At 39.0% G+C, this 26,823-nt stretch overlaps 1 non-coding gene across 1 annotated transcript; it reads right to left on the reverse strand.

Annotated features, from left to right (window-relative positions):
• Positions 1–3,925: 3,925 nt before the first annotated feature.
• LOC118542503 (U6 spliceosomal RNA) lies at positions 3,926–4,032 on the reverse strand. Its single transcript, XR_004920626.1, has one exon. It is a non-coding gene; the product is annotated as a U6 spliceosomal RNA (small nuclear RNA).
• Between the last annotated feature and the right edge of the window lie 22,791 nt (positions 4,033–26,823).

A 26,823-nucleotide genomic window follows, 5' to 3' on the forward strand; every position in this document is an offset into this window, starting at 1 on the left:
GATATTGGTCAGAAGGGACAAATTCCCAGTTTCAAGGTAAGTTTGGGGCATCTAGGGTACCACATGGTTAATAAGACTACGCTGTACACTTGAAAGTTGCCATGAAAGTAGATTTTAAACTTTCTCACCAAATAAACTTTGTTATTGCTAATAACAAAATGGTAATTATATCAGGTAAGGGATGTGCTAACTGACCTTACTGTGGTAAACATTTTGCAATATGTACATGTATGAAATCATCACATTGGACACCATAAGCTTACATAAGATACTGATTATATCTGAAGAAAGCTCTGGAAAAAAGCGCTTCCTTTACTTCCTAATTCCCAAATTCTAGGGAGGCTTACTCTTCAATACAGTTGTTCATAGTGCTTTTCACTATTATCACCCTTTTCTGTGCATGCCAATACACACTGCTGATGGTCTGATTCTCCTTCTCAGCCTCAACTTCTTCTAAGCCAGTTTTATCCCAAACTTTTCTCTTCTTTGATTTCCTTCCTGACCTCTCCTACTCATCACAGTGACCCTCATTGCTTCATCTTGCATCTTAATAAATTTGATGTCCAAATTTCTATTTCTAGTCTTCATCTCTCTTGAACTGACCAATACAGTTTTTTGCCACACACCTCCATGTGAATACCATGTATGAGCACTAGACACATATAAAATACTCAATTCTGAATTTATCATTCTGTCTCCTTCACCTATCCCTTAGTGGACTTAATGCAATCATCCTAGCACACTCTGGGAAGTTCAAATCATAGGGTCTTTTCTCCCCCTCATCCTATCAATCATTCCGGATATTCTTCCTGTCAACCTCTCCAGTAATGCCCATGTACCATGCCTTTAAACAGATTCCAGCTGTCATAGTATCCACCCAGGCCATTGAAAATCACACCAAGTCTCTGCAGTGTCTCTCATTCTCCCATTCATTGCTGACACTATCACTAGTGGGACTTTGCTAAACACAGTCTTGTCCCAGGGACTCAATGTTCTCAAGTCTTCAGCGGCTCCACATTACCTTAGATTCCAAATAGCTGGGTGTGAACTTCCAAATCTTTTTACAACCTAGTTATTTTCTACATAAACACCCCCACTTTTCACTACATTTTGTCTTTAATATTTATTATTGTCCATTTTGCACAAAGGCTTTACAATTTATTTCATGGCTCTGTCCCATCCTGTTATGGTTGATTTGGGGTTTTTAAGAGTTTACTTGCATCTTAATGTCTACTCTTCTATGAAATTTCCACAGATCTTGGGTGTGACAAAAGAAATCCGTATTTTTGATTAACTGCCCAATGGTTCTTAATGATCAGCTCATTTGGAAACCACTGCGGTAAATGTCATTTTGTAGCAAAAATACAATGTGCCTCACCAGGTGTTGGTAATCTCTCTTTCTGATACGTTTTGAAGTTTCTTTATGACTAAAATAGTATGCTATTACCTATCGCTTTATTCCTAACATATCAAAGGCACATATGATAGATGCTAGATAATTAGTTCCTAGAATCAGACAGCATGTACGCATATATGTAACTGAATTTGGGAACAGCCGCTAGATCTCAGGTTTTCAAACATTGAAGTAAAATGTCCAGTGTCATCTCAACTACCTGGGGATAAACTAGGAGGGTTTATATAATCTGCAGATTTTCATCGTTTTTCAGGATTTGTCTTCTCCCTCCTTTAGCAATATTCTCTGCTGTAGATGGAGGAAATAGTGTCTTTGATCCGCATGCTCAGTGACCTACTTCTGTGATCATTCACTGTAAGCCCAGACGTCGTCACTGCTGGGTTTTCTTCTAACACCTCTTTCTAGTTAACTCTCACTTTATCTCCTCATCACAACTATTTCCCCAGCTGCTGCTGAACCATTCGGTCTGAGTAGTTTAACTTGTGAAATTTCTGCTTTCTTTTTAATCATCTAGTGTGACCCTCCTCAAAGTCGCTTCCAAAATTCACATGAAGTACCCATAAAGGGCACTGCATGTTGGCAGGGGGTAATTGAAAGTACTACCTACTATCCTGGGGTGCCTGGGTGGCTGAGTCATTAAGCGTCTGCCTTCGGCTCAGGTCATGATCCCAGGGTCCCTGCATCAGGCTCCCTGCTCGGCGGGAAGCCTGCTTCTCCCTCTCCCACACCCCCTGCTTGTGTTCCTTCTCTCGCTGTGTCTCTCTGTCAAATAAATAAATAAAATCTTAAAAAATAAAATAAAATAAAAGTACTACTATCCTAATTAAGGTTATGAAACTAATTAAATATATTTCATTTTATTTTTTTATTTTTTTTAAAGATTTTATTTATTTATTCATGAGAGACAGAGAGAGAGAGAGAGAGAAGCAGGCTCCCAAGGAGCAGGGAGCCTGATGTGGGACTCGATCCCAGGACCCTGGGATCATGACCTGAGCCGAAGGCAGACGGCCAACCATCTGAGCCACCCAGGCGCCCGAAACTAATTAAATATATTTTAATAAACCACAAATCATATAGCTGAATATAATTAAATTAGGTAGATTGGAAATTAAGTAGATGTTACTTGCTGGCTGATCCTCCCACTTGACCGGGGACTGGTACCGCGGGGCCCTTTCACAGGGAACGGGCATCTGTGCATCCAGAGGATTTCTTGGGGCCTCTGCAGTCACTCCAAGGGAAGCTAGCGCTACAGAGCAGGGGGAGAAATTTCAGTTGTGTGATCTATTCTGGAATACAACATTCCACTTTAGTTTTCTTTCGTGATAGTCCTGGGTATCTGTTCATCAACAAGTATTTATCATCTGCTATGCATCGCATGCCCCTGCTATGGTATAGAAACAGAACCTCTGCCCTTGAAAAGTTCTCAATAGAATGGGGATACAGCAGTGAAAATACTAATTAAATGCAGTCATATTATTGATGAGTGAGTATGTCTAAAGGATTGTGCCGGAAGAAAATTCTGACTTTAATAAAGCGATTCATTTTATAAAGGATTTCCACAAAAGTTATCGCATGTAAGATCACAGTGAGTCTCTGAGGTGGGCAATGAACTTTCATCACCTGTTTGCCAAAGTGCGATGCACGTTGAGAGCAGTTAGTGGCTTCCCAGGGATAGAGAGCTAGTGCGTGCGAACACTGGGATCTCATTCCCTCACTGGTGAACCCAAGCCCCACAGGCTTTTTACGTGCACGTCAGAGTAGGACACTCAAAAGTAGGAGCCCGTGGACTGATTTTCTAGACTTGCAGTGAAGGGCACTGGGAAGAGTTACTTTGTCACACATGCATGTGTAAACACACACATATACTCACACACATGGATACGCCACATCCTCAGGAGTATGACATCTGAGAAAGTAGAAAAGTCTCAAGACATTGAGAAAATGTAAGATTAAAAGGAAATGACTATGTTGTCTTCAGAAAAAAAGCACAGGCTCATCAACTCAAATAATTATTTCCGCTGCTGAGCACCCAAGTTCATTCCAGCAGCGTTTGTACAACAAGCTTGCAAGGGAAAGGCTTGTCTAAGAAAGGAAGCAAGCAAAATCATTGTATTATATTGTAATAAATTCTGTTAACAGGTGGGCCCCCTACAGGGAGACAGAAGATGAGGGAAAGGGTCTTACTCTGCTGAGCGGGACAAAAGGTAAGAGTTAAGCAAGGTTGTACAGAGGAGAGGATGCTTGAAGAATTTTGAGATTTTAACAGTAAGAATTGCCTCTCAGATAAATGAAAAATATTATTCTAGGTTATATCGTACACAAGATAAGGAATTCAGCTCAGTTGTAAAAAATCTAGTTTATTGACAGTATTTGTAGTCATTCCTAAGTGACGACTAACCAATTTTTGAGAAGCTTAAGGACTCCCAAATAACTTCTTTTTTTTTGTTTGTTTTTTTTAATTTTTTATTGTTATGTTAATCCCCATACATTACACCATTAGTTTTAGATATAAAAAATATGGAACGCTTCACGAATTTGCGTATCATCCTTGCGCAGGGGCCATGCTAATCTTCTCTGTATCGTTCCAATTTTAGTATATGTGCTGCCGAAGCGAGCACTCCCAAATAACTTCTAATGGTCGAACTTATCCATGGAAATTATCCGAACGCTGTCACTTCACGTAACAGGGAGAAGATTGTCAATCGCCTTTTCCCCCCTCCCAGCTGCCAGGGGACTCTCAAGTCACGGAATAGTTGGTAGGGGCATGGTCATCATACCTGCCCAGAGGTCAAAAGCTGGATCCAGGAGGTTTCTCGCTGTCATCCTTTATTATTTCTTCTACTTCTTTTCCTTAAAGCTCATTGGTCAGTGGTCACCACAGCATCCCAAAGTGGGAAGCACCCTCGGTAATCTGATATAAAAATAGTCCTGATTTCTTACAGATAAAACCTTTAGGTAGTTCAAACATTTTTCACTTTTCATCCAGTTGTTCAGGTGTGATATTCACACATGTATTTCTGGCTTGGTTAACATGTCTGATGGGACCAGCAGTCGGGCACTCAAGAATGTGATTTTTCTCTCCGAGTAGGTTTTCCTGGCTGGCATCCTCTTGTTCACCGGGGAAGAAATAATTACTCATCTACCAGCTCCTTCAATGAGTTCACAGGGCATACATTGTAACCCCAGTTTCTATTACAAATTGAGACAACTCTTATTTATTACATTTGTAGGTCAAGGCACAGTTCTGCATGATGTGGAAGTTAAGTCGGTACTTAAATGACTTCCTGTAAATAAGACTCATTAGCCGCGGTGACCTGAGAACACCTTCAATTTAAGATGCTGCCCAGCGAGGAGAGTCCTTATATTAATCCTGCCGCGGCTGTGCATGCAGCTTCCCTCTGCTTTTCACTTGATGAGGCGACCTTTTGGCTCCCTGTAGCTGAAAAAGGAGCTTCTCCACCTTCTTCCACATCCACTTGCCTTTTACACATGAGACTGAATATTTGATATTTACATAAAAATAAGAAAGAGTAAATCACCAAGAAACTTGATTTCGGCATTCTGAAAAGGCCACAGAAACTGATTGCACTTGTTCCAAAAACCCACAATGATGTAAATTCTTGGGAGCAATACAGGAAGATGTCTCAGTGACACACTTCTATTTTTTTTTAATTATTTATTTATTTGACACAGAAAGAGAGAGAGCGCACAAGCGGGGGGAGGCGGCAGGCAGAGGGAGAAGAAGGCTCCCTGCTGAGCAGGGAGCCCAGTACCTGGGATCGTGACCTGAGCTGAAGGCAGATGCTTAACTGATTGAGCCACCCAGGTGCTCTTGGTGACACATTTCTAAAGCAAATGCTATAATTTAAAACTTTTTGTAGAATGAAGATAATTCAATTTTGTAAACATCCTGAAAAAAAAATCTAAATGTATAGCACTCTCTTTTCATAATACTCAAACTTATCCTCTATAAATCATGCATTTTTATTAGATAAAAAAAGATGTATTTTAGGAGCAGAAAAATATTCCAAATTTTTTGTTGAAGACAAAAAAAGTAAGACCTCTTCTTCATTATAAACTCTATCAACACTGATATTTTTTCTGTATATTAAAATGGAATGCATGTAATAAGAAACTAAATTTGATCTGGAAGTCAAAATGCTGGAGAATGATACAGAAGAACACTTTAAGTGAAAACTGAAATTATGCTAACACCAATTCTTAACTGCTCCTGTCATTCCTCATCTTTTCCTGACAATAACAGGTACAACCAGGTGTGATTCTTACAGACAGGGAAAATACAAGTCTACCCGACCAATTTTACAGGGTTGTAAATCTATTTCTTTCCCACATCTCCAAAAAGTTATTATGTGTATGAGATTAAAAGAATGCCCTTAGACAGATGTTTGTGTCCTAAGGTAACATTCATTTGTTACCATTGAAAACATACCGTAGCAGCCCCAAACACTAGATATGAATGACTCACCCAGTTCTGGGACTTCTGATGTAACTCCTTGCTTGGCTGCAGGAAGAAGAGTTGCTGCCAAGAAGGTAGTGGTTTTGCTGTGATTAGCCTTATTGAAGGGCAAAAATACATGTCTAAAGTGAGCATGATCAGAAGAATATTAAGTAGAAGAGGTGGATGACATATGATGTGTCTTTAAAGACACTGCAAGCCCCTGATTGCTAACATATGTGAAATTCTATGAGAGCTTCTCTTTGGACTAAGTCATTATCCTTGGTGTCTGGGAAGATCAGATTCTCATCCAGAAGGTATTTATAGAATAGATTCTGCATTCTAGGTATCCGATAAACATAAAAGTAGTCATCCATATGGCCCCATCCTTTGTCAGCTTTACAGTCAAGTCCAGGACGCAGAACTCTATGAAATAATTGAGGAACAATGAAATGTTAAGCAATGTACCACCCCCTCCTGTATGGAGTTAAGACCTACCGAATACCACCCTGCCCTACAGTAGGCATAAAGGGTTGCATTTTTTGGTTTATGTGTTAGTAGGCTCCACCCCCAGAGTGGAGCCCAACGTGGGGCTTGATCTCTCGACCCTGAGATCAAGACCTGAGCTGAGATCGAGTCAGATGCTTAACTGACTGAGCCACCCAGGCACCCCAAGTACTAGGTTTTTAAATAATGTATAGGATTCACACAATCCGAGAAGACTAGGAATGAGATTCCAGGAAGAGGAAATAACATTAGTGGGAGGAAAATGATGAAATAAACAGATTGTATGGAAGAAAGGGAGCAGGTCTGCCTGATCAGAATGGAGTGTAGGAGTTAAAAATGCTGTTAAGAAAACAGCCGGGAGTTATATTCCAAGTTGGTGCTGGAGAACTCTTATGTAGACACCTGGGATGATTTTAAGTCTTTAAGCCAACATATTCTGCAAGGTGGGAGGCTAGGAAAGAAGGGATGATCCAGAGCCAAGGTAACAAGTTAGACACTTTACAGTAATACAGGGACATGATCCTAATTCCCCCCCCTCCTTATTTTTATTGTCTGGAATAGCAGAACGGTGTCTGCTTCATAATAGGTTCTTAATATCATTTTTTCTTTTGAATTAATATTGAATGCACTTGTCCTTCCCAACTCACTGGAATTTTGAAAGAAGCAAATTGAAAATGCTTTCAGACCATGTAGCACAATCCAAATATGAGGTGTTATTATATTAAAGGAAGAATGAGAAGACCACATGGGGAAGGTAATGTTAAAGGCATCTCCAGGATTTTGAAACTGGGAGGAGCTCTGATGTGGAAGAAGGATCTCTTTTTCACCTATAGAAGACTAATATAGGTTTTTTTTTTTTTAATCCAGATACTAACAAAGACTACAGGGAGCCTTGGCAATGTAAGGACAATGCCTGTTGTTACATACAATGTTCTATATAAATATTCATATACTAAATGTTGAGTATTCATCTAAGAAAACATGTATTTTTTTTGAGAAATCTATTATTTCCTTTTATTGTTATGTTACATCTAACATAAAAGAACGTAGCTACTGATGTTGGGACAAAAGTAGTAGGTGATGTTTCCTCCAAGAAGGGTGTGGATATGCAGACAAAGTGTCTTCTTTAAATTATTTTGGCCAATTCCTACATAGAGTTACAAAACGAAACCGCATCGTAGTCCTAACTTTAGAATATTGTTGGGTTTCTATATGGAAGCATGCGTTGGTCCGTGAAATATTATTTGTGACTTCTGTTATCGTTTATGGCCAAGAACGTTAGGGAACGCTGGGTCCCAGAAATTCTTCCTTTTACCCTGGTTGGAACACTGAAAACTCCTAATGTGACCTTTTTATTTGCATTTGAACATTCTTTGCTAATTCAGATGGAGAGAGCAGCTAGAGGTAGGGAAGGGCTTCTCCTTGTGCTTGATTGTGTGACATTGAATTCAGACAATCAATAAAGTTAACCTTTGACCTGAATCATGATAAATAATGTGTAATTAATTTATTCAAACTTTCACATATCATCCTCAAAAATATTAATATTATTAATGTTAATAATATTTTCCACTTCTAAAATATTGATGAGGATATGACTTTTCTTGAAATTTCAGAGCATCAACCAGGATAGACATGAAATATTAGTCTTAGGAATTTTTCTTAATGGATTATTTAAGAAATTAATAGCATCTTAGTAGACTGTTTATTATGTCATTTTCCCATTGACAGGATTTATGAGCATAGACCTAGAAACAAATGATAGTTATGCATTTTGTTATTTTTCCATCTAAATTATCACCAGTACATGTGGCTTCTGACCTGCCAGAATCATTCTAAATACTATTTTACATTTTCTACATTATTTCTGAAATTGGTGAGATATATTTTTTGTGGTTCTTTTTCACTATAAACAAGTTTAGACATATATTGATATACATAATGAACTTTATTTTTTCTGTCAATTTTCAATGATTGGTAATGATGTTTTAAAAATGCTCTAGAAAATAAAATGCTGGGTTTCTTTTTTTTTTTTTTTTTGGGGGGGGTTTCTTAATATATCCCTTTTATTTTATAGGCAGACATATGATTTTCTCGCGAGTAATTTTCTGAGTCATCCTCCTGTAATTCTACATTGATTTTATATGACTTCTGGTTTAAAGTGCTGACAGGATTTTTATCCCACATCATATTCACAGAAACACTTTTTTCAGAACTGAGCCCACTTTTCATAGATTAATGTAAAACAAGAATCTACCAAGCAAAAAGACATTTAGTCCTTTAACCATGGAAAGCTCGAGTAATCAAAATACTCGGAGACTATAGGCTAACATTATAATGATATCATTGTCACTTAGTATGTCAGAGCAGTCCTGCTTATCCACATCACAAGCACAGTGCTGTGGCTGGGAGCTCGCTCTTGAAAGAACATTCTTTAAGATACAGAGAGGAAGGGGCGCCTCAGTGGTTAAGTGTCTACTTTCCGCTCAGGTCATGATCTCAGGATCCTGGGATCAAGCTCCCTGCTTGATCCCTTTGACCCTCTCCCTGCTCATGCTCTGTCTCTCTCTCTCAAAAAAATAAATAAAAAATCTTAAAAAAAAAAAAAAGAAGATACAAAGAGGTACTAGTGTGGGAGGAACATAGAGGATATGTATAAGACAGAAGAAATTTAACCGATCTTGTGAGGAGGCTGCAAATTTATCATTGAAATGAGCCTTACAAGACCACATGTCATTCATGGCATATTGTGGTTCAGAGTTGCTTTGTCTTGTCAATGCTTTTTAAATCAGTTGAATTTGTTAATGAAGGCATCCGTCCGTTCATTTGAATTTCAGATAATTAGTTTTTAAAATTCTTTCCTCTTATTTGCCCAGATCAAGGTTTACACATTTAATTGAAATGGTAATAGTTTCCTGTAATAATCCACATTGAAGAGATGAGGGGGTAACTTCAGAAAGAAATTTTAAGAATTGGGGCACCTGGGTGGCTCAGTCGTTAAGCGTCTGCCCATGGCTCGGGTCATGGTCCCAGGGTCCTGGGATTGAGCCCCGCATCAAGCTCCCTGCTCAGCAGGAAGCCTGCTTCTCCCTCTCCCGCTCCCCCTGCTTGTGTTCCCTCTCTCGCTGTGTCTCTCTCTGTCAAATAAATAAATAAATAAAATCTTTAAAAAAAAAAGAAATTTTAGGAATCAGTTGCAAGGGAAGAAGCTCTAGAGAGCTAAAACAATGGAAATCTTTTTTTTCCTAAACAAATGTGAGATTTGCTATGTGCAGTTTGTGCAGATTATTCTTAATATGTAATCTGTAAAGGTTAACATCTGCTCTTAAAGCCTTCAATCATGATTTTTATTAAAGATAAGTAAGGTTCTATGTGGTAGTTCCATTGGCCACTAGACTCTTGTTCTTTTGCAGAAGAGAACACATTGTTTAGTGATTTTCAGTTTTTCAAAGAAAAGTATATTGGCCTCTATATTTATTCCTGCTGGTTGGGGAACAAACTTTGTAAGGTCACATGTATTGAGTTTTGATGTGTGTTTTTATTTTCATAAAGGAAGTTTTTGAGCTAAAATATATTACTGAAAATACATATCCAGTTGTTCAACGATGCTATCCTACATCATTCATGCCTTGTAAGACCTCCATGTGTATTTGCACTCAGATGAAAAAGAATTAGGACTTTTACATTCAGTTGAGCTTAGTTTATGAATCAGTGTTTACTTACTAAAAGGTCAGGTTAATATCTGTGTGTGTTTGTGTTTGTATTTCTCAAGTTATGATTATGCCTGATGTCAGCTGATACGTGCGAGCAAAGTTAGTGATTGAGTCCTGGTCAGAAATGTCCAAATGTCCATGAATTAGGGAAAATTGGGTTTAATAACAACCAAGGGCTTATCAGTAAAGGTCCCATGATACATCAGCATGGAAAAATATAAATATATTTAGTTAGATAGGTAGACAGATAGACATATAGAGTCATTTCAACTAGTATTAGACTACTGTTTTAATTACCTTTAGTAGAAATTGTTCTAGAATGATTTTACCACATGTAAGAAGTTACATTTTTAATCCTGAAACATAAGAGATTCCAAGTAAAATCTAATTTGGTATAAAATTGAATTTTTCAAATACCTGTATCGTCATTTTAATTTTGGATACCGCATTATATATATAGGCATGGCTACCCGACACATCACTATAAGTCACTTAACAACGTGGGACTGATTATGCTGAATAAAGAACTTTCTTCCTCTTGTTAAAGTATAGAAATATTTAAATATTTAAAACCCATTAATATCCCTAAATTAATTAAATGCATTTCATAGCTCAAGAATCTCACAAATAAGGTCCTAATTAAAAGAAAGGCAAAATGAGGTATTCTGATGACAAGATAATCAGTGCACGCTGTATTTGCTTTGTATTTTGCAACAGGGTAATATTTTAATAGCCCCGGGAAATTTCTTGGATAGGTTTTTCTTACTGAAACCCAAAAGAGAGGCGTTGCTCTGTCAGGTGTGAGAGGAATTAGCGTGTTGCTGTGAGTCAGAGTCTTTGAAAGAAAGTTTATTTTAGACTCTGAAGGAAATTATAGGATAATTTAGACTATCAAATATGCTGAGGGATAAAAACTATACTTTCTCAGGTGTTTTGTGAGAAACTGTTTCTCAGGCTATCTGTGCTTTCTCAGGCTACCTATGGTCTCCAGATGCGGCTGTCACCATCTATTTCCTCCTGCAGACACAGGCCGTTTCTCCTCAAAAGATGGAGAGTCGCCCACTCCTGTCTGTGTGCTGGCCCTGGATGGCTTTGACAAATAGAATCCTACAGAAGTGGGGGCACCTGGCGGGCTCAGTCAATAGAGCATTCAACGCGTGATCTCAGGGTCATGAGTTCAAGCCCCACATTCGTTGGGGAGCATATTTAAAAAAAGAAAAAAAGAGGGGCGCTTGGGTGGCTCAGTCGTTAAGCGTCTGCCTTTGGCACAGGTCATGGTCCCAGAGTCCTGGGATCGAGCCCCGCATCGGGCTCCCTGCTTGGTGGGAAGCCTGCTTCTCCCTCTCCCACTCTCCCTGCTTGTGTTCCCTCTCTCACTGTGTCTCTCTCTGTCAAATAAATAAATAAAATCTTAAAAAAAAAAAAGAATCTTACAGAAATGGCCTTCAAAGATACTCTGATAAGGGATGATTTTCATGAAGATAATCACCCTTATGTTATACTTTTTTTCCTAGAGTAACATTGATAAACAAAGATTGAAATAAAGGGATAACTGCTTAAAGCTTATTAGAGACAAAACAGTAAATTAGGATATTAGCATATGAACAGGTCTATATAACCCTCCCATTACAAAAACAAAGTAACCCTCCCATTACTGAACTGTACCCAGTTTCATTGATTTTGTCAAAAGGAAAAGCTAGAAATGGGACAGAAAAAAAAGAAAAAAAGAATAGTTTATCAAAGTTTGAGGATGAACTTCTCTTTTGTAATCGGAAAAAAATGGGGCAAAGTGTGAATTTATTTGGTTTAAAATATATCAGAATTCTTCAGTTCTATGGAAACATGATTGCAGAACCAAATGCAAAAGGATTTTAACTACCTAGTGTTGTGAATTATCTGAGCCATTACTATTATCTTGGATAAAACTATATGAGTTATATTTATATATGTGAATATATAATAATAATATAAACAGAAAATGTTTACTATATATAATTTTAGTAGAAAAAACATGTAACCCATTAAAGTTTTAATAATGGAAAAAATGAAGAAAATTTTATTCCTATTTGAGAGTAACAATAGTATATACACTTACTGCATTTCAGAAATCTCTTTTTTTAAATTTAATTTTATTTATTTATTTGACAGAGAGAGAGAGACCACAAGCAGGGGGACTGGGAGAGGGAGAAGCAGGCTTCCAGCCGAGCAAGGAGCCTGATGCGGGGCTCGATGCGGGGCTCGATGAGGGGCTCGATCCCAGGACCCTGAGATCATGACCCGAGCCGAAGGCAGACGCTTAATGACTGAGCCACCCAGGCACCTCACACTTACTGCATTTCAAAGGGAGACATCAATAGGTAGTTGAAACAACTGACAAAAATGATGCATGTTTTTCATTTGGAAATGTAAGATCTTGCCCAAGAAACTGATACTCCTAATTTAAAACAAGCCTGATTGTCCAGGAAAGAATAGAAAACATTACATTTTTTCACTAAACTACCCTCCATCTTAATTTAAACATTTGATACTTAATTTTAGAAAATCAATCCATTATTTATCTTGTAAACAAAGTTTCAGAAGTCCAGGAATAACAAATACACTGCAGTCTTCTGTTGATTCTCTGATTAGCTCATTTCTTGCTCATTTGTCATCAGGCATATTAGTTATTCGGCTGACAAGTCTGTCCTCTAACCTTATGGAAGTTCAGTTTGCTTTGAGCTGCATGGATTGGAGAGTGTCATTAATCTGAGTGGCTATACTTAATTCAATTGTTGACTCACCAAGGACCTTAAGAGTAATTCCACTTAGCTTCATTGTAATCCAACTATTGTATCATCTTTATAAAGTGTTCAAAGTAACTGGAGGCTTCTATCTTGGTCCCATCCTCTCTCTCCAGTTGACTGCCATAGGCTAATAGACTGCAGCAAAACTTACTCTCCACACGGGGCACGTAATGAGAGCAAGGAAATTGCAGATGGCAGGCAGTCTGAAATTCAAGCTCATGGACATTCTAAGCTTTTGTGGTTAACCAACCAAGTTTGAATAATAAGTTATAAGAACATTTTATCACCTTTGCTAAATTAATGCATCTATTATGTCTTTGATTCTCTTTTTCTTTCCCATCCGTCAATCCCCCAAAGATTGCCAAAGAAATTCAAAGTGGTATTTAAAGCAACACATTATTTTTCTTTGGATGAGGACTTTTTTAAAAAAAAAATCTGCAGGGAAGAGCAGCTGAAAGCTTAAAAACAAGCTTCTGAAAATCTTCCCCATTAATAAACTAATTCTAAAGCTAACTTCAATACATCGATAATTGCTATTGATAAACAGATGATTCAGCAACTTTTCCTTTGTTCTTTAATCTTGCATTTCTTTAACTCATTCTAATTACAAACAATGGATTAGTTAATGAATACAAAATGAAGGAAAAATTATAGCTATGCAAGCCATTCAAAGGTCGTGAAATGGTTGAATAACAAAATTCTAGTAAGCTGGTTCCCCTGGATAAGAATATTTGCAGCAGAAGCATTTCTCTGGAGGGAGAAGAAAGCTTGAGTAATACGGGAGTCTTTCAGATACATCTCAGCCCAATGATGAGGAAAATAGAGAATCAGCATACTTGGAATGGCTAAAAATCCAGATATATACTATACATTTTGTTGTTGTTCTTATACATTTAGTGATTAAAGAACTTTTCAAGCATCATTATCAAAAACATCTAAACCAGAGAGGAAATTTACCTGTGACCAATCTGGGGAGAGAGGATCATGACAACTTACTATTTCTAGATCACTGACAGTGGTAGATCATATTTAACACACTGATATGATTGAGAATAGATGCGAGCAATGCTTCAGTACATTCTGGTTTATTGAGCTTCTTCATAAAGTTCGGATAAAAAAAGGGATAAAATATTTTGAGGCAGAAAGTGTTGCATATATTTGGCATCCAATTAATATTTGCTGAATAAGTGTGGCATCCATAGGAGAGCGGTAGACAAGTGGACTTTGGCCAGTCCATATATGACAAGAGAACTCAAACCCACAATCAGCAGGAATTAGTCCAGAAAGCCAAACCACAGCTTTTATAGTAATTGAACCCGAATGCTCAGGACCTGGTCAGTGACTGCCAGCTTCTTTATTTTCTGCTCAGCTTCCAAGTGTGGACTAACCAGGGAAAGTCATGATATGATCCCTTATGATCCCAAACCTGACACATGTCCACTTAGCCGCCTCCAGCTTCCCAGGGCCAACAACCTCCAATCAGCACAGACCTGAAGACTTCCTTATTTTTTCTTCACTATGAAGCTTCCCCACTGCCCTGCTTGCCTTTGATTCTTGACCAATCCTGATGGTGGCTGATTCCTTTGCTATAGTAAACTCTGAACAAATAGCCTCTGCTTGTTCTCATTTGGGTGGTCTTTGTTTTTTTCTATGTCCATAATCAAATGAAATGTCATTTAGCAGCTTGGTTTTGAAGAAAAATAATTGGTTTGGGCATAGAAGGTATAAAACCTACTAACCTAATGGATTGTAATCTATAGCTCTGAGCTTCCATGCAGTAAGGAAGGATGATCAGGAAGAGCCACAGCATTTGAATAGAGATTGTTTTCTTGGTTGAGTCATATACATTTTAATTATCCCCTCAATTTTATGTTGTTTCACTGTCTAGTTATGAAATTTATTTGGAAGAAAAGTTTCTTTTTCTCCTGGTTATTGAAGTGGCTTTGGCTTAATCTGTGTTCAGCCCTGCGTAAGTACCAAAGAGAAACCTTGTCATTCAACACGTTTAGAGAATGTAATTTTATGCTGCATGCTTGGCCAATAAGATATACTGCTTATAATTTAATTTGTCTTTGAGGATTGAGGAGGCCTTTCTAAATTCCACATTCTTTCAGGATTAATGTTAAAAATACTTTGACTACCATTTCTGGTAGTTGTATAGAAATGCAAAATATATATGAATTTTATAGAAAACCTGCAATAGAGAGGCATAGCAACACTGTCCATAGAGACATGGCTAAGTGACAGGGTGATCAGAGGTAAATCTCTAAAGAAATCTCAACACTGCTGCAAACAGCACCAGAGGTTATCAAAGAACGGTGCATCCAAGTCATTTCAGGTAGTTAATACACCTCTCTGAGCTTCCCAGCATATATGGCAAGACCAGCAAGGACAGTAAAATGAGACTGAACAACAAAAATATCACTCTAGAAGCCACTGACAGACATGCACGGCTCTTAGAGCTTAGAGTGTATAAGAGGACAAGCAAATTGTCAGCAGATGAGAAACAAGACTTTTTTTTGCATGTTCCTAAAGCATACAATATATATTTAAAAAAATACGACATAGCATAACATAAAGGCATATTTTACATGTAAGAAAAAGAAAATTTGAATTTGTTTCCACCTATTTTCACTGAAGCTATAAAATAAAATTACATGGTGGAAAATCTTTTTGGGCCTGGTTAGTACTTGGATGGGAAAATCTTGTTTTTAAACGACATCAAGTGTGACCACAGGAAAAGCAGGGTACAGGTTTTTGCATTGCTGAGCCGTGAAATGTGCGCGCCTTCCTCCATGGGCAATTGCCAGCCCTCAGAGGTCATTTAATAAAAGCGAATCTCTGCTCCTTGCAGCCAAGTATTTCTCCACTGTGGGAGATACTCCCCGAACCAGAAGAGAAGTCGCCCTCCCAAACTGCATTGCAGCTGACATTAGCATGGGATTACATTCAGAGATAATGATCTTTATTATTTAGAGCAGTTTTAGGTTCACAACAATATTGAGCAGAAGGTACAGGACTTCCCATATCCCCCTTGCCCGCCCCCATTATCAACATCCTTGACTCGACTGGTACATTTTAAAAATTGATAAACCTGGGGACCTGAGTGGCTCAGTCAGTGAAGGTCGGACTGTTGATTATGGCTCAGGTCATCTTCTCAGGGTTGTGGGATCGAGCCTGAGCAGGGAGTGTGCTTAAGATTCTCTCTCTCTCCCTCTGGCCCTCCCCAACTCCAATCCCTTCTCTCTCTTCCTCTCTCTTTTTTAAATAAATAGATAAATCTTAAAAAAAATAAAAATAAAAGTTGATAAATCTACACTGGCACATCATAATCACCCAAAGTCCATACTTCACCTTAGGGTTCCCTCTGGGTGGTGTACATTCTAAGGGTCTGGGCAAGTGTATAATGGTATGTATCCACCGTTATAGTATCATGCACAGTGATAGTGATTTTCCAGCCCTAAACATCCTCTGTGCTCTGCCTATTCATCTCTACCTCCCCTCAACCCCCGACAACCACTCATCTTTTTATTGTCACTACAGTTTTTTGTTTTGTTTTGTTTTGTTTTTTGCCATTTCCAGCATGCCGTAGAGCCGGAACCATACAGTATGTAGTCTTTTCAGATTGGCTTCTTTTACTTATAATATGTTTCCTCCATGTCTTTTTGTGACTTGATAGCTCAGTTCTTTTTAACACTAAATAATATTCCATTGTCTGGATGTGTCATAATTTATTTATCCATTCACCCACTGAAGGACAGCTTGGTTCCCTCCCAGTTTTAGCAATTATGAATAAAGTTGCTGCGAACATCCTTGTGCAGGCACTTGTGTGGACCTGTTTCAACTCCTTTAGGCATATACCAAGGAATGCAATTGCTGGACTTTGTAATAAGAGTATGTTTAATTTTGTAAGAAACCATCAAACCGTCTTCACCATTTTAGACTTCTACCATCAATTGTTTTAATTTTACATTTCCCTGATGACATATAATGTGGAACATCTTTTCATATGTTTATTTGCCATCTGTTTATCTTCTTTGGTGAGGGGTCTTTATCCCATTTTTAAATCAGATTGTTTTCTTACCATTGAGTTCTTTGTATATTTTGGCTAATAGTCCCTTATCAGATATATCTTTTGCAAATATTTTCTCCCTGTATTTGGCTTGTCTTTTCATACTCTTGACTGTGTCCTTTGCAGAGTAGTAATCTTTAATTTTAATGAAGTCCAGCTTATCATTTCATTCTTGAATGGGTCATGCTCCTGTGTTGTATCTAAATGATATCGCCAAACCAGGCTCATCTAGATTTTCTCGTACGTTATTTTCTAGGAGTTTGGAAACATTGTTTTTATTGTACATTGTTTTAAACATCTCTTACTTCTTCAGCAGTCAATTAAAAAAATATATGGTATAACTCTCATTAAAATGTCGTTGTCTAAATGATTCTAAAGGTAGGAAATGACATCCATGGGGGATTTTATAATGCGGAAAGAGGAAGCAGGGAACATGGGCCAAGTATAGGTCATGTATTTTGGGGATCTAACATAGAGAGATTTAATGTCACTCTACATGTAAATGTGCTGAAGTAAAAAATAAAGTTTATTGTAGGATAAATATAGCTTAATGAATGTAGGTGTGTAAGTAGGAAAAAAGCAAAGTTATGAAATCTCTCTTCTCCATATAATTTCTTAAGAATATAACAATATACAGCAATATAACAACAATAATTTCTTAACAACGCTTTCTCATGCAATGTTTTCCAAAAGCAGGACATTTGTGCAATGAGGGCCCTGTAGGTCTACAGAATTCCAGTTTCTTCTTCTGTTTCTAGGCACATAGGACAATAACAGTTCATAGACTTCCTGAGTGCTGAGCTCAGGGATGTGGGTAGGAATTGCAATCGCTAAGTCCAGGTTTGGCTACAAAAGCCCTCTGAGACCTTCCAGCTCCCTATCTCCTGGGAACTATAGGCGGAGTGAATAGCTTCACAAGGGCCGGGGCTCCCTCAGCTATCCTTGAGGATCACCTAAATGGAAGGAGAAATAAAACCCTTTTATTAAGCCAATAAGAACTTGGAATCATGTTTCCCCACATAGATTGACCCATTCTGACTAATACAGTAGCAAAAATTATATCATTAAAACCTTTACTTTGCATTCTTATAACTTCTCCCAAATAGTGCGGGATTTCACAACTGTTACATTATTTTTAGCACAAAACTTATACTAAGTCATAGTTAGGTAAAACTCTAAAAATAAGAAATTTGTTTTTACAAATCCTATATGCATCACAATTTACCCATTTACCCCAGAAGACTGATGGTTTAATGAAGTCAAATTGTATTTTCTTAAACTCTCATTATCTGGAGATTCTTGCTATGAAATATTCAAAGATAATTTCCATCGAAAATCCAAGGCTCTGTGATCCCGAGATAATTCATTTAGAAAATAATATATGAGAAATACATTGGTGATTTAGAAAGTAAAAGTAGAAGAAGCAGCTATTAACCGAGAAAAAAGCCAGAATTCTCAAGGACGTTGATCCATTTTCCATGACTTCAAACATGTGTTGTATACATGAGTCCTTCGAGAGTCTGGCTCCAGGAGCAGAAAACATGCCTTCTGTGGGCTGAGAAGCATTGTTCCAAAATTACGTTGATGAAAGTAATAGTACCAGTTATTAATATTGGATAACTGTTGTATGCCCGGAAATGGGCTCAGTGCTTTCTATCCTGATCTCCTCATTTAATCATTACAAAACAGTGGCTACTAGGATAAGGTAAGGGAACAGTTTGTCTACAGTTCTTTGGAAAATTTGTACTTTATCGATTCAAGGTACTATCATAATATCATCTTCACTAGACTATCTCTAGAATTCATGATAAAATTACAGAATCAGATTTTTAAAGCCCGGAAAAAGCAACGATGTTCAGTATTGTCACTTCATCAGTTTACAAAGTGCATCAAGACAAAAGCAAACCAACCCAGCATACCTCGGCTTTTCTAAAATTCCTGGTTAGTTACTGGCAGGTAGCATGAGTGGGCTCCAGGTTTTCTGTTTCCTGACTGATTGCTGGTTCTTTATAGCCAGCTGCCTACTGTAGAGAGTACTCCATTTTAATATTTTTGGTTTGCACTCCTGCTACAAAAATCTACATTTTAATTTAAACTTCTTTAATGATCTCATAAAAACTGTGGGAAGATATATTATGCATAAAATTTCCAAGAGTAAAGATTTTTTTCTTTTGACCACATAAAATAAATAAGTGTTGATAGCTAAAATGCCTAAAATATAAAATGCACATTTGGTAACTGGAATTTTAAGATGCATTTAATTGCTTACAGAGGCTTTGATGTTCATTTAGAAATAGTCTTGTTACCCCAAAAATATGATTATGCAATAAATAATGACACATACAAATAAGCAGTGGGCTTGCTTTTCATAAAGAATTAGACCAACTTGTTTGGAAATAACTTCTCTTGAACTAAAAGGATGTGGGTGGCTTAGTCGTTAAGCATCTGCCTTCAGCTCAGGTTGTGATCCCAGGGTCCTGGGATTAAGCCCCGCATCGGGCTCCCTGCTCCACGGGAAGCCTGCTTCTCCCTCTCCCACTCCCCCTGCTTGTGTCTCCTCTCTCTCTGTCTCTCTGTCAAATAAAAAATAAAATCTTTTTTTAAAAAAAAAGGATATTATCATATCCATGGCTGTGTAAAAAGGAAAATAATCTGATTTAGAAATTTCATTCAACTTTATCCAAAAAAAGGCTTGAGAATAAACAGAGAAATGAATAAGTGAATGGATGAATAAAATAGATATTCTAATTTTTGCTCAAAAATTCATTAAAGAATATTTAGATGAGTACATTTGTTAAATAAAGCTCAGGAAATGTGGGTGCTACCAAGCGAATGTTTGTGTCTCCCCCAAGTTCATTTGCTGAAGCCCTGATTCCCAACGTGACCATATTTGATGTCCTTTGGAAGGTAATTAAGTTTAGGTGTGGCTGTGAAGGTAAAGCCCCCATGAAGGGATTAGTGTCCTTACAAGGAGAAACCAGAGCCCTTTCCACCGCTTGAGGACACAGCTAGAAGGTGGCCATCCACAAATGAGGAATTTTCTGGAAACTTAATCCTGGACTTCCAGGCTCCAGAACTGTGAGAAATAAATGTTTGTTGTTCAGTCCCCCCGTGTGTGGTGGTTTATTATAGCAGCTGAGCTAAGACAGGAGGAAACTATTAAAGATAATCCTTTGTTTTTTAAAAATAAATATAAATTAGTTCTAAATTACTGGAAAAAGTGTTCAGTCATCATCATGGGAACGACAAAACTTTGAGAGAATTTAGGAAACTAAATTGACAGAAAACCGAAGAGGGAGAAATATAGCTATTCTATTTCATTTAAAAGACTTATTTATTTGAGAAAGAGAGAGAGAGTGGTGGGGGGAGGGGCGGAGGGAGAGGTAGAGTTTTAAGCAGACTCCACATGGAGTCCAACACGGGGCTCCAGCCCATGACCCCAAGATCACAACCTGAGCTGAAACTAAGAGTTAAACATGCAGTGGACTGTGCCACTATTTGAAAAGGAAGAGGAAAGATCCAGAGCAGTGATTTGATATGATCTGGGAGAAATGGAAAGATTAATACCTTCTAAAGGGTGTGTCCTAGAACATTAGCATCCCCTGAGATCTGTAAGGGAAAAAGTGTTTTCTCTGGTGAGAAAATTGGTGTGAGAAATCCTGTGTATTAGGCAAACTGCCTAGAGTATGTATGTATATATAGTTGACCGTGTGAGAAATTCTGTTAAGAAATATTCCTTTATAATTCTGTGTAGTTGACCACAGAAAACTTTCCTCCAAGACAATAAATAACAAATATTTCTGGTAATTGAATTTTAGAAGGCACAGTTGACAGTGTGTGTAAATGGGGGAGAATTTGGGTCAAATGAATAGATAACAGATGCATCTTCCTCTGCTTCTACATATGCATATATTAGGGGGAATGTTGGTTTATGCTGGTTCTTAGTAATTTCCACATCTTTTATTTATTCATTTGAGACACAGAGATACAGAGAGAGAGAGAGAGAGAGCATGAGCAGGGGGAGCAGCAGAGGGAGAAGGAGAAGCAGGCTCCCTGCTGAGCCAAGAGCCCAATGTGGGGCTCGACCCCAGGACCCTGGAATCATGACCTGAGCCAAAGGCCGACGCTTGACCATCTGAGCCACCCAGGCGCTCCTCCATGTCTTTTTCCTAATAGCCTACCCACCTTTCCCTTAATTACCTTAACCACTTTTAAACCCACCTTTCCTCACCTGCACCCCTGCAACAATGGCCAGAGACAAAGGACAACCAGCTATAGGATGGCACTTTGCATTCACAGCCACCAACCACAAGGACACCCTCTCAGTGTCTGACAGTCTTACAACACACCCCTACTCCCTACTTAACTGGAAGAATATTTCACATCTTCTCCTCTCTCTACCAACCTCTACCAAACTCTAACAACCCCCATCCCCCTGCAAACTCCTCTCAACTGAGAAAAAAGAAGGAATTGAAAGGGAATTTCCAAGTCCTCTGGCTAGCTGTCCTGCCGGCCCCCCATCTGTGCCCGGGCACCCTGTCACCTCTCCCATGAGCCACCCCACCCACTGCGGGCTGACTACTCCATGACTTTGCTCCTATAATTCCTTCCTTTCCCTTCAGCAGCATAAGTGGGCAGTTTCTTTTTTTCATGAACAGAAAAACATGATCTGGAACCTCACACCATTAAAAATAAAATCTCCTGATCCCGTATTCTCCTCCCACTGCCACTCTATTTGCTCCCATTGCAGGAAAAAACAATGAAAGGACTGGCTGCACTGGCTGCCTCCTTCACTTGCCTTGAGTGACTCCCGCCAGAGAACTCAGTCGAGCCCACCTGGGCTTCTGGCCTCCGGAACTGGGAAATGATAAGTGGGTGCTGTTTTAAACCGCTAACTTGGTGGAATTTGTTAAACAGCCATAAAAAATGAATCCAGTTGGGGACAGATTGCAGCTTCTAAAGACATGGTTAGAGTAGGGTTTACAAAGGTAAAAAAATCAGTCATGTGGATATTTGGGGTGTGAGTGTTCTGGGCAGAGAGAAACAGCCAGTGCATGAGCAGAAAGCAAAATCTGGGGGCTAGGGGCAGCAAAATCTGGGGGCTAGGGGCAGCAAAATCTGGGGGCTAGGGGCAGCAAAATCTGGAGGCTAAGGGCAGCTCAGAAGGCTGGGTTGGCATGAGAAGAGAAAGTCCGGAGGTGAGAGGAAACGTGGGGCTCGGGACAGATCACCTGGGATGTTGTTGGAAGGATTTTGGATTTTCGGAGTGAAATGGAAAACCAGCGCAGGATTTTTAAGCAGAGGAATGCCATAACTGACTTTGTGTTTCTACCCTGTCGGGAATAGACTCTACAGGAACAGTAGAAGCAGGAAGAAGGCTTGGAAGGGGCTTGGCCATGAGGGTAGCAGTTGAGGTAGAGAGAAGTGGTTAGATTTTGGAAAATTTATCACTGCTATGTGAAATTCAGCCTACAAACACGTGGCTTGCTGCCGTCAATGAAACTAATCCTCGAGTGTTGTGGCTTGGATCTAATGGCCTTGCTGTAAGGTTGTGATGGTTAATACGACGTGTTCATTTGGCTGAGGTCACCGCACTCAGATATTTTGTCAAACAGTACTCTACAGGTTTCTGTGAAGATATTTTTTTAGATGAGATTAACATCTCATCAGTAAGCTTTGAGTAAAGCGAATACCCTCCGAAATGTGGTGGGCCCTATCCAATCAGTCAAAGGCCTTAATAGAAGACACACTGACCTCTTTAGAAGCAGATGGAATTCTTCCAGCAGATGGCCTTTTTGACAAGCACCGAAACTCCTCCCTGGGTCTCCAGCCTGCTGGCTGACTGTAGATTTTGAACTTGCAAGTCCCCCCAATTGCATGAGCTAATGCCTTAAAATCGCTCTCTCTCTGTGTACATTCTATTGGTTCTGTGTCTCTGGAGAACCCTAACTAATACAAGGGTCTCTGGTACAGCTCAGACAAGAAGCATCTGGGGACGGTGGGAGCAGTAGAAACCTTACCCTGTGTTTCTTTATTATTAGGCTACTGCCAGGTCTCAAGCCTCGGGTAGGCCCCCTGCTGATACAACAGGAGGAAGTTGGTCCCTGTCCAACTTTGCCACTACTCTATACTTTGGAAACACTACCTAAAAACTCTAGATTTCAGGTTCTTCACTTAAAAATGGGTGTATGACTAACCTCATTCAGTTGGTGAGAATATTGAATGTCATAATGCATATAAAGTATCTACCAGTGAACCAGGCTCAAAATGGACTCTTAATAAATGACAATGTTATAGGACGCCTGGGTGGTTCAGTCCGTTGAGGGTCTGACTCTTGATTTTGGCTCAGGTCATAATTTTAGGGTTGTGGGGTCGAGCCTTGCGTCAGGGTCCCCACTCAGCACTGAGTCTGCTTGAGATTCTCTCTCTCTCTCTCCTTCTATCCCTGCCCCCCCACTCTCTCTCTATCTAAATAAATAAATGAATGGCAATATTATTATCACTGTCTCCCATTCAAAGGGCATTATGTGGCTGCCATTACTGTTATAATGGTACAAGTGGTAATACCAGGAGAAGTGATAATAATACTTGACAATGATTTGACTCACTTAACATTTTAAAGAAGTTTCCTATCTTATTTCATTATTATGCCACTGATAACCTGCGTAGGTTATTGTGTTTTTAATTTCAATGGAAACCAGGAAAATGTTACATGATTTTATCCTCAATCTCTCTCTATATGCAAATCCAACATTCTGTACATTGTGGATGAAATTGTATGCTGTGATGAGTAAATCATAATTGAAATAATTGTTGCTCCAAAAATCAATACAATTCAGATGGGAAATTTTAAAAAGTATACATAATTGCCATAAAAGTATTTTAAGGGATATCTATACAAATTTTTAAAATTTATTTTAAAATAAACTTAGTAAACAACATTTTGTGCATCTCAGTACCTAATTGTGCATATATTCTGTCTTTAATGGAACTTCACAAAATTGTATTAGAAACAGAGTCAACTTTCCTTTGGTGTTTTCCAAAGAGTTTTACACTGGAAGCTATTTCATTATATTTTAATTGTTTTCCCAAAGAATAAATTGGTTTTCTTTAATACTTTAATTGAAAAGACTAAAAAAGGATTAGTAATGATAAAGGCTATACCTACTGAGTACGCAATAGGTAGCAGGTAATACGATGAATGCTTTGCAAGCCCTGAGGGTGTAAACATCACTCTTGTCTTATGAATAAGATATCTTTTCTTATGATCCAAATGAATAAGTTGAGATCTAAGGAGGTCAAGTATTTTTTCTAAGGTTTTGCAGTTAGGATAGCAGAGCTAGTATTTGAGTTTTAGTATTTGAATGCATGTCTGAAGATAGCAGAGTGGAGTCAATCATTCTCAAATTACATGGCATGAAAAGGATGAGGCGTCGTGTTAAAAGGCAGATTCCTAAGACTCCCTGCCAGACCCACGGGACCAGAAGTTCTGAGGGTGGGGCTCCAGAAGTTTTATCTCTAACACACAACGCAGGTAATAATCCCCGGACAGGTGGCTGGAGAGTGACAACTTGACAAACACTGCACTGTCGTTAATAGAATTATTAAGATACTGTTTTAAAGGTTTTTATGTTGGGGCACCTGGGTGGCTCAGTTGGTTAAGTGACTGCCTTCCGCTCAGGTCATGATCCTGGAGTCCCGGGATCGAGTCTCGAATCGGGCTCCCTGCTCAGTGGGGAGTCTGCTTCTCCCTCTGATCCCCCCGCCCCATGTGCTTTCTCTCTCTCATTCTCTCTCAAATAAATAAATAAAATCTTTTTTAATAAAATCTTTAAAAAAAAGTTTTTATGTTAAGTCTTTGTCAGTGAAAGAGTTCAAATTTCTGTCTTCACTATGATATTAAATGTATTATTTTTTTAAGGAAGAAAACACTGGGTTCATCGTGAAGTGTCTTCCCTTGACTTTAGCCAAGATTAATGCGTGCCACAGGACCCAGCTCTTTCTTCTAAATTCACCTTCTAAGGGTTTGTGGAAACTCGGGGCCAGACTGACCTACTTCAGAGAGACTTATTGAAATTTGGAAAGTACTGATGCCCTTGTGCTATTTTTTGGTAAAAGTCAAATGTGCTTCTTTCCATATATCTTTCAGGACCATATTTGTGTTCTAATACTTCAGGCCACTTACTTCTAAAGTGCCATGAGGACTTCAAAATATATTTGCGTTGCCTGTGTATCCCCTAGCAGGTTTCATATATTATCGTTAATGGTTAAAAAAACAAAAACAAAAACAAAATAGTGTGATTGTGGAGAACGTGTGTGAGGGCATTTAGGGTGGTGGGGCAATAGCTAGCTATTATAACAGTGCTGTGAAGGGATATAACCCTTATAAAAATATTCATTTTATTTAAGTGATTTACTTATCCTAAATGAGTATTGTTCCAGCTAACAGTTAATTTGATGGGTTTCTGGCCTAGAAATTCCTTGATTCAACTCCTTTTGACTTCGCAAAGTTTTATTTGGGTTAACCTTCCATCTCTAGCTTTTAATGTCCCTGGTATGAATAATTGTATTATGATATGAAAGAGATTTTTATTTGTTTTTAATGAATACATTGTAGTCCTCTCTTGTTTTAAAATAATTTTGAATATATTTATTTATTTATTTTTTTATCCTTGAAAGACATTGGAGAAAGTCACAGGGAAAGGAACATTTTTTTGTAACTGAGGAAGATGATATTGGGAGGACTTAACTGAGGCGCCCAAGATCACACAGGAGGTAAGAGCTGGGAAGGACTCAGCTTGTGGACCCCTTGTTCAGTGTGTTACTGATTTGGTCTGGCCCACCTCTACTAATGTCTATTCCAGGAAGGCTGTCTGCTATGTGGCTACCGCGACATCGGCCTCCTCAGATCAGTTCCCCAAGGGGTCTGTCTAAAACTCTAAGGCCCATGTCGCCCGGAGTCTTGCGGTGGCAGAGTTGGGCGGCCCCGTTGGCCAGGGCACCTGCTGGGCGCGAGGTGGACAGCAGGTAGTCGGGGCTGTGCGTGGGGAAGGGCAGCGCAGAGACAGCAGGGTTGTGAGGGGCTGGCACAGAAAGGAGGAGGGAGGGCCCCGGGCACTCTGACTGTGGGACATCGCCGCCCCTGGGCCCGGCCTGTCCTTGGGGGCGCAGAGCGTTCCAGCCCCGCGCATCCGCGGGTGAGACCCGCGTGCTGCGGGGTCTCTAAGGTGACTGCAACTCGTAACTTTCACAGCGCTCTCCCAGTTCAAATCTCATGAAGGTATAGAGTAACTTTACATTTCTGTCTTCTTTCTACTAAAGCTTAAGTATTAGCCAGAAGAAAAACGGGGAAAGCAAATACTCCAGTGACAAAAACAAAACAAAACCCCAAAACTGTAAAAGATGATGGTTGGCCAGTTATGAGAAGTGCACTTTATTTTCTGAGAGCAGAAAATGAGGAGCAATAATTTCCCGAAGATAACAAGCCAGTGGTTTCTTTGTAGCAAAGTCTCCTGAATAAGATTCTCTGACCACTTCTCTTTGACCTCAGCCGCCTCTCACATCTTTGTCAAGCTGAGTTATATTTTCAATAAAACCACCAACGCATTAAAATTCTAAAGCCATCTGCCACTATCCATGCTTATTATTTTTTCTTTAAACATCAAAGCTATACTTGAAAACCATCAAGAGTATATCTGTATTCTCTTTGCTGGAGCTGGGAAAATCGAGGACATTCGAATCGTGGCCCATCCACTGGTAACCTGTGTGACCTGGGGCTAGTTACCGAATAGCTCCGTGCCTCAGTTTCCCCATCTGTGGGATGATCATCATGATCATGACCACATTGGTTTGTTGTGAGGAAATCAATGCTAATAAAG

Source organism: Halichoerus grypus, chromosome 13 (genome assembly GCF_964656455.1).
Source record: "Halichoerus grypus chromosome 13, mHalGry1.hap1.1, whole genome shotgun sequence".
In the NCBI taxonomy this organism is placed as follows: Eukaryota; Metazoa; Chordata; class Mammalia; order Carnivora; family Phocidae; genus Halichoerus; species Halichoerus grypus.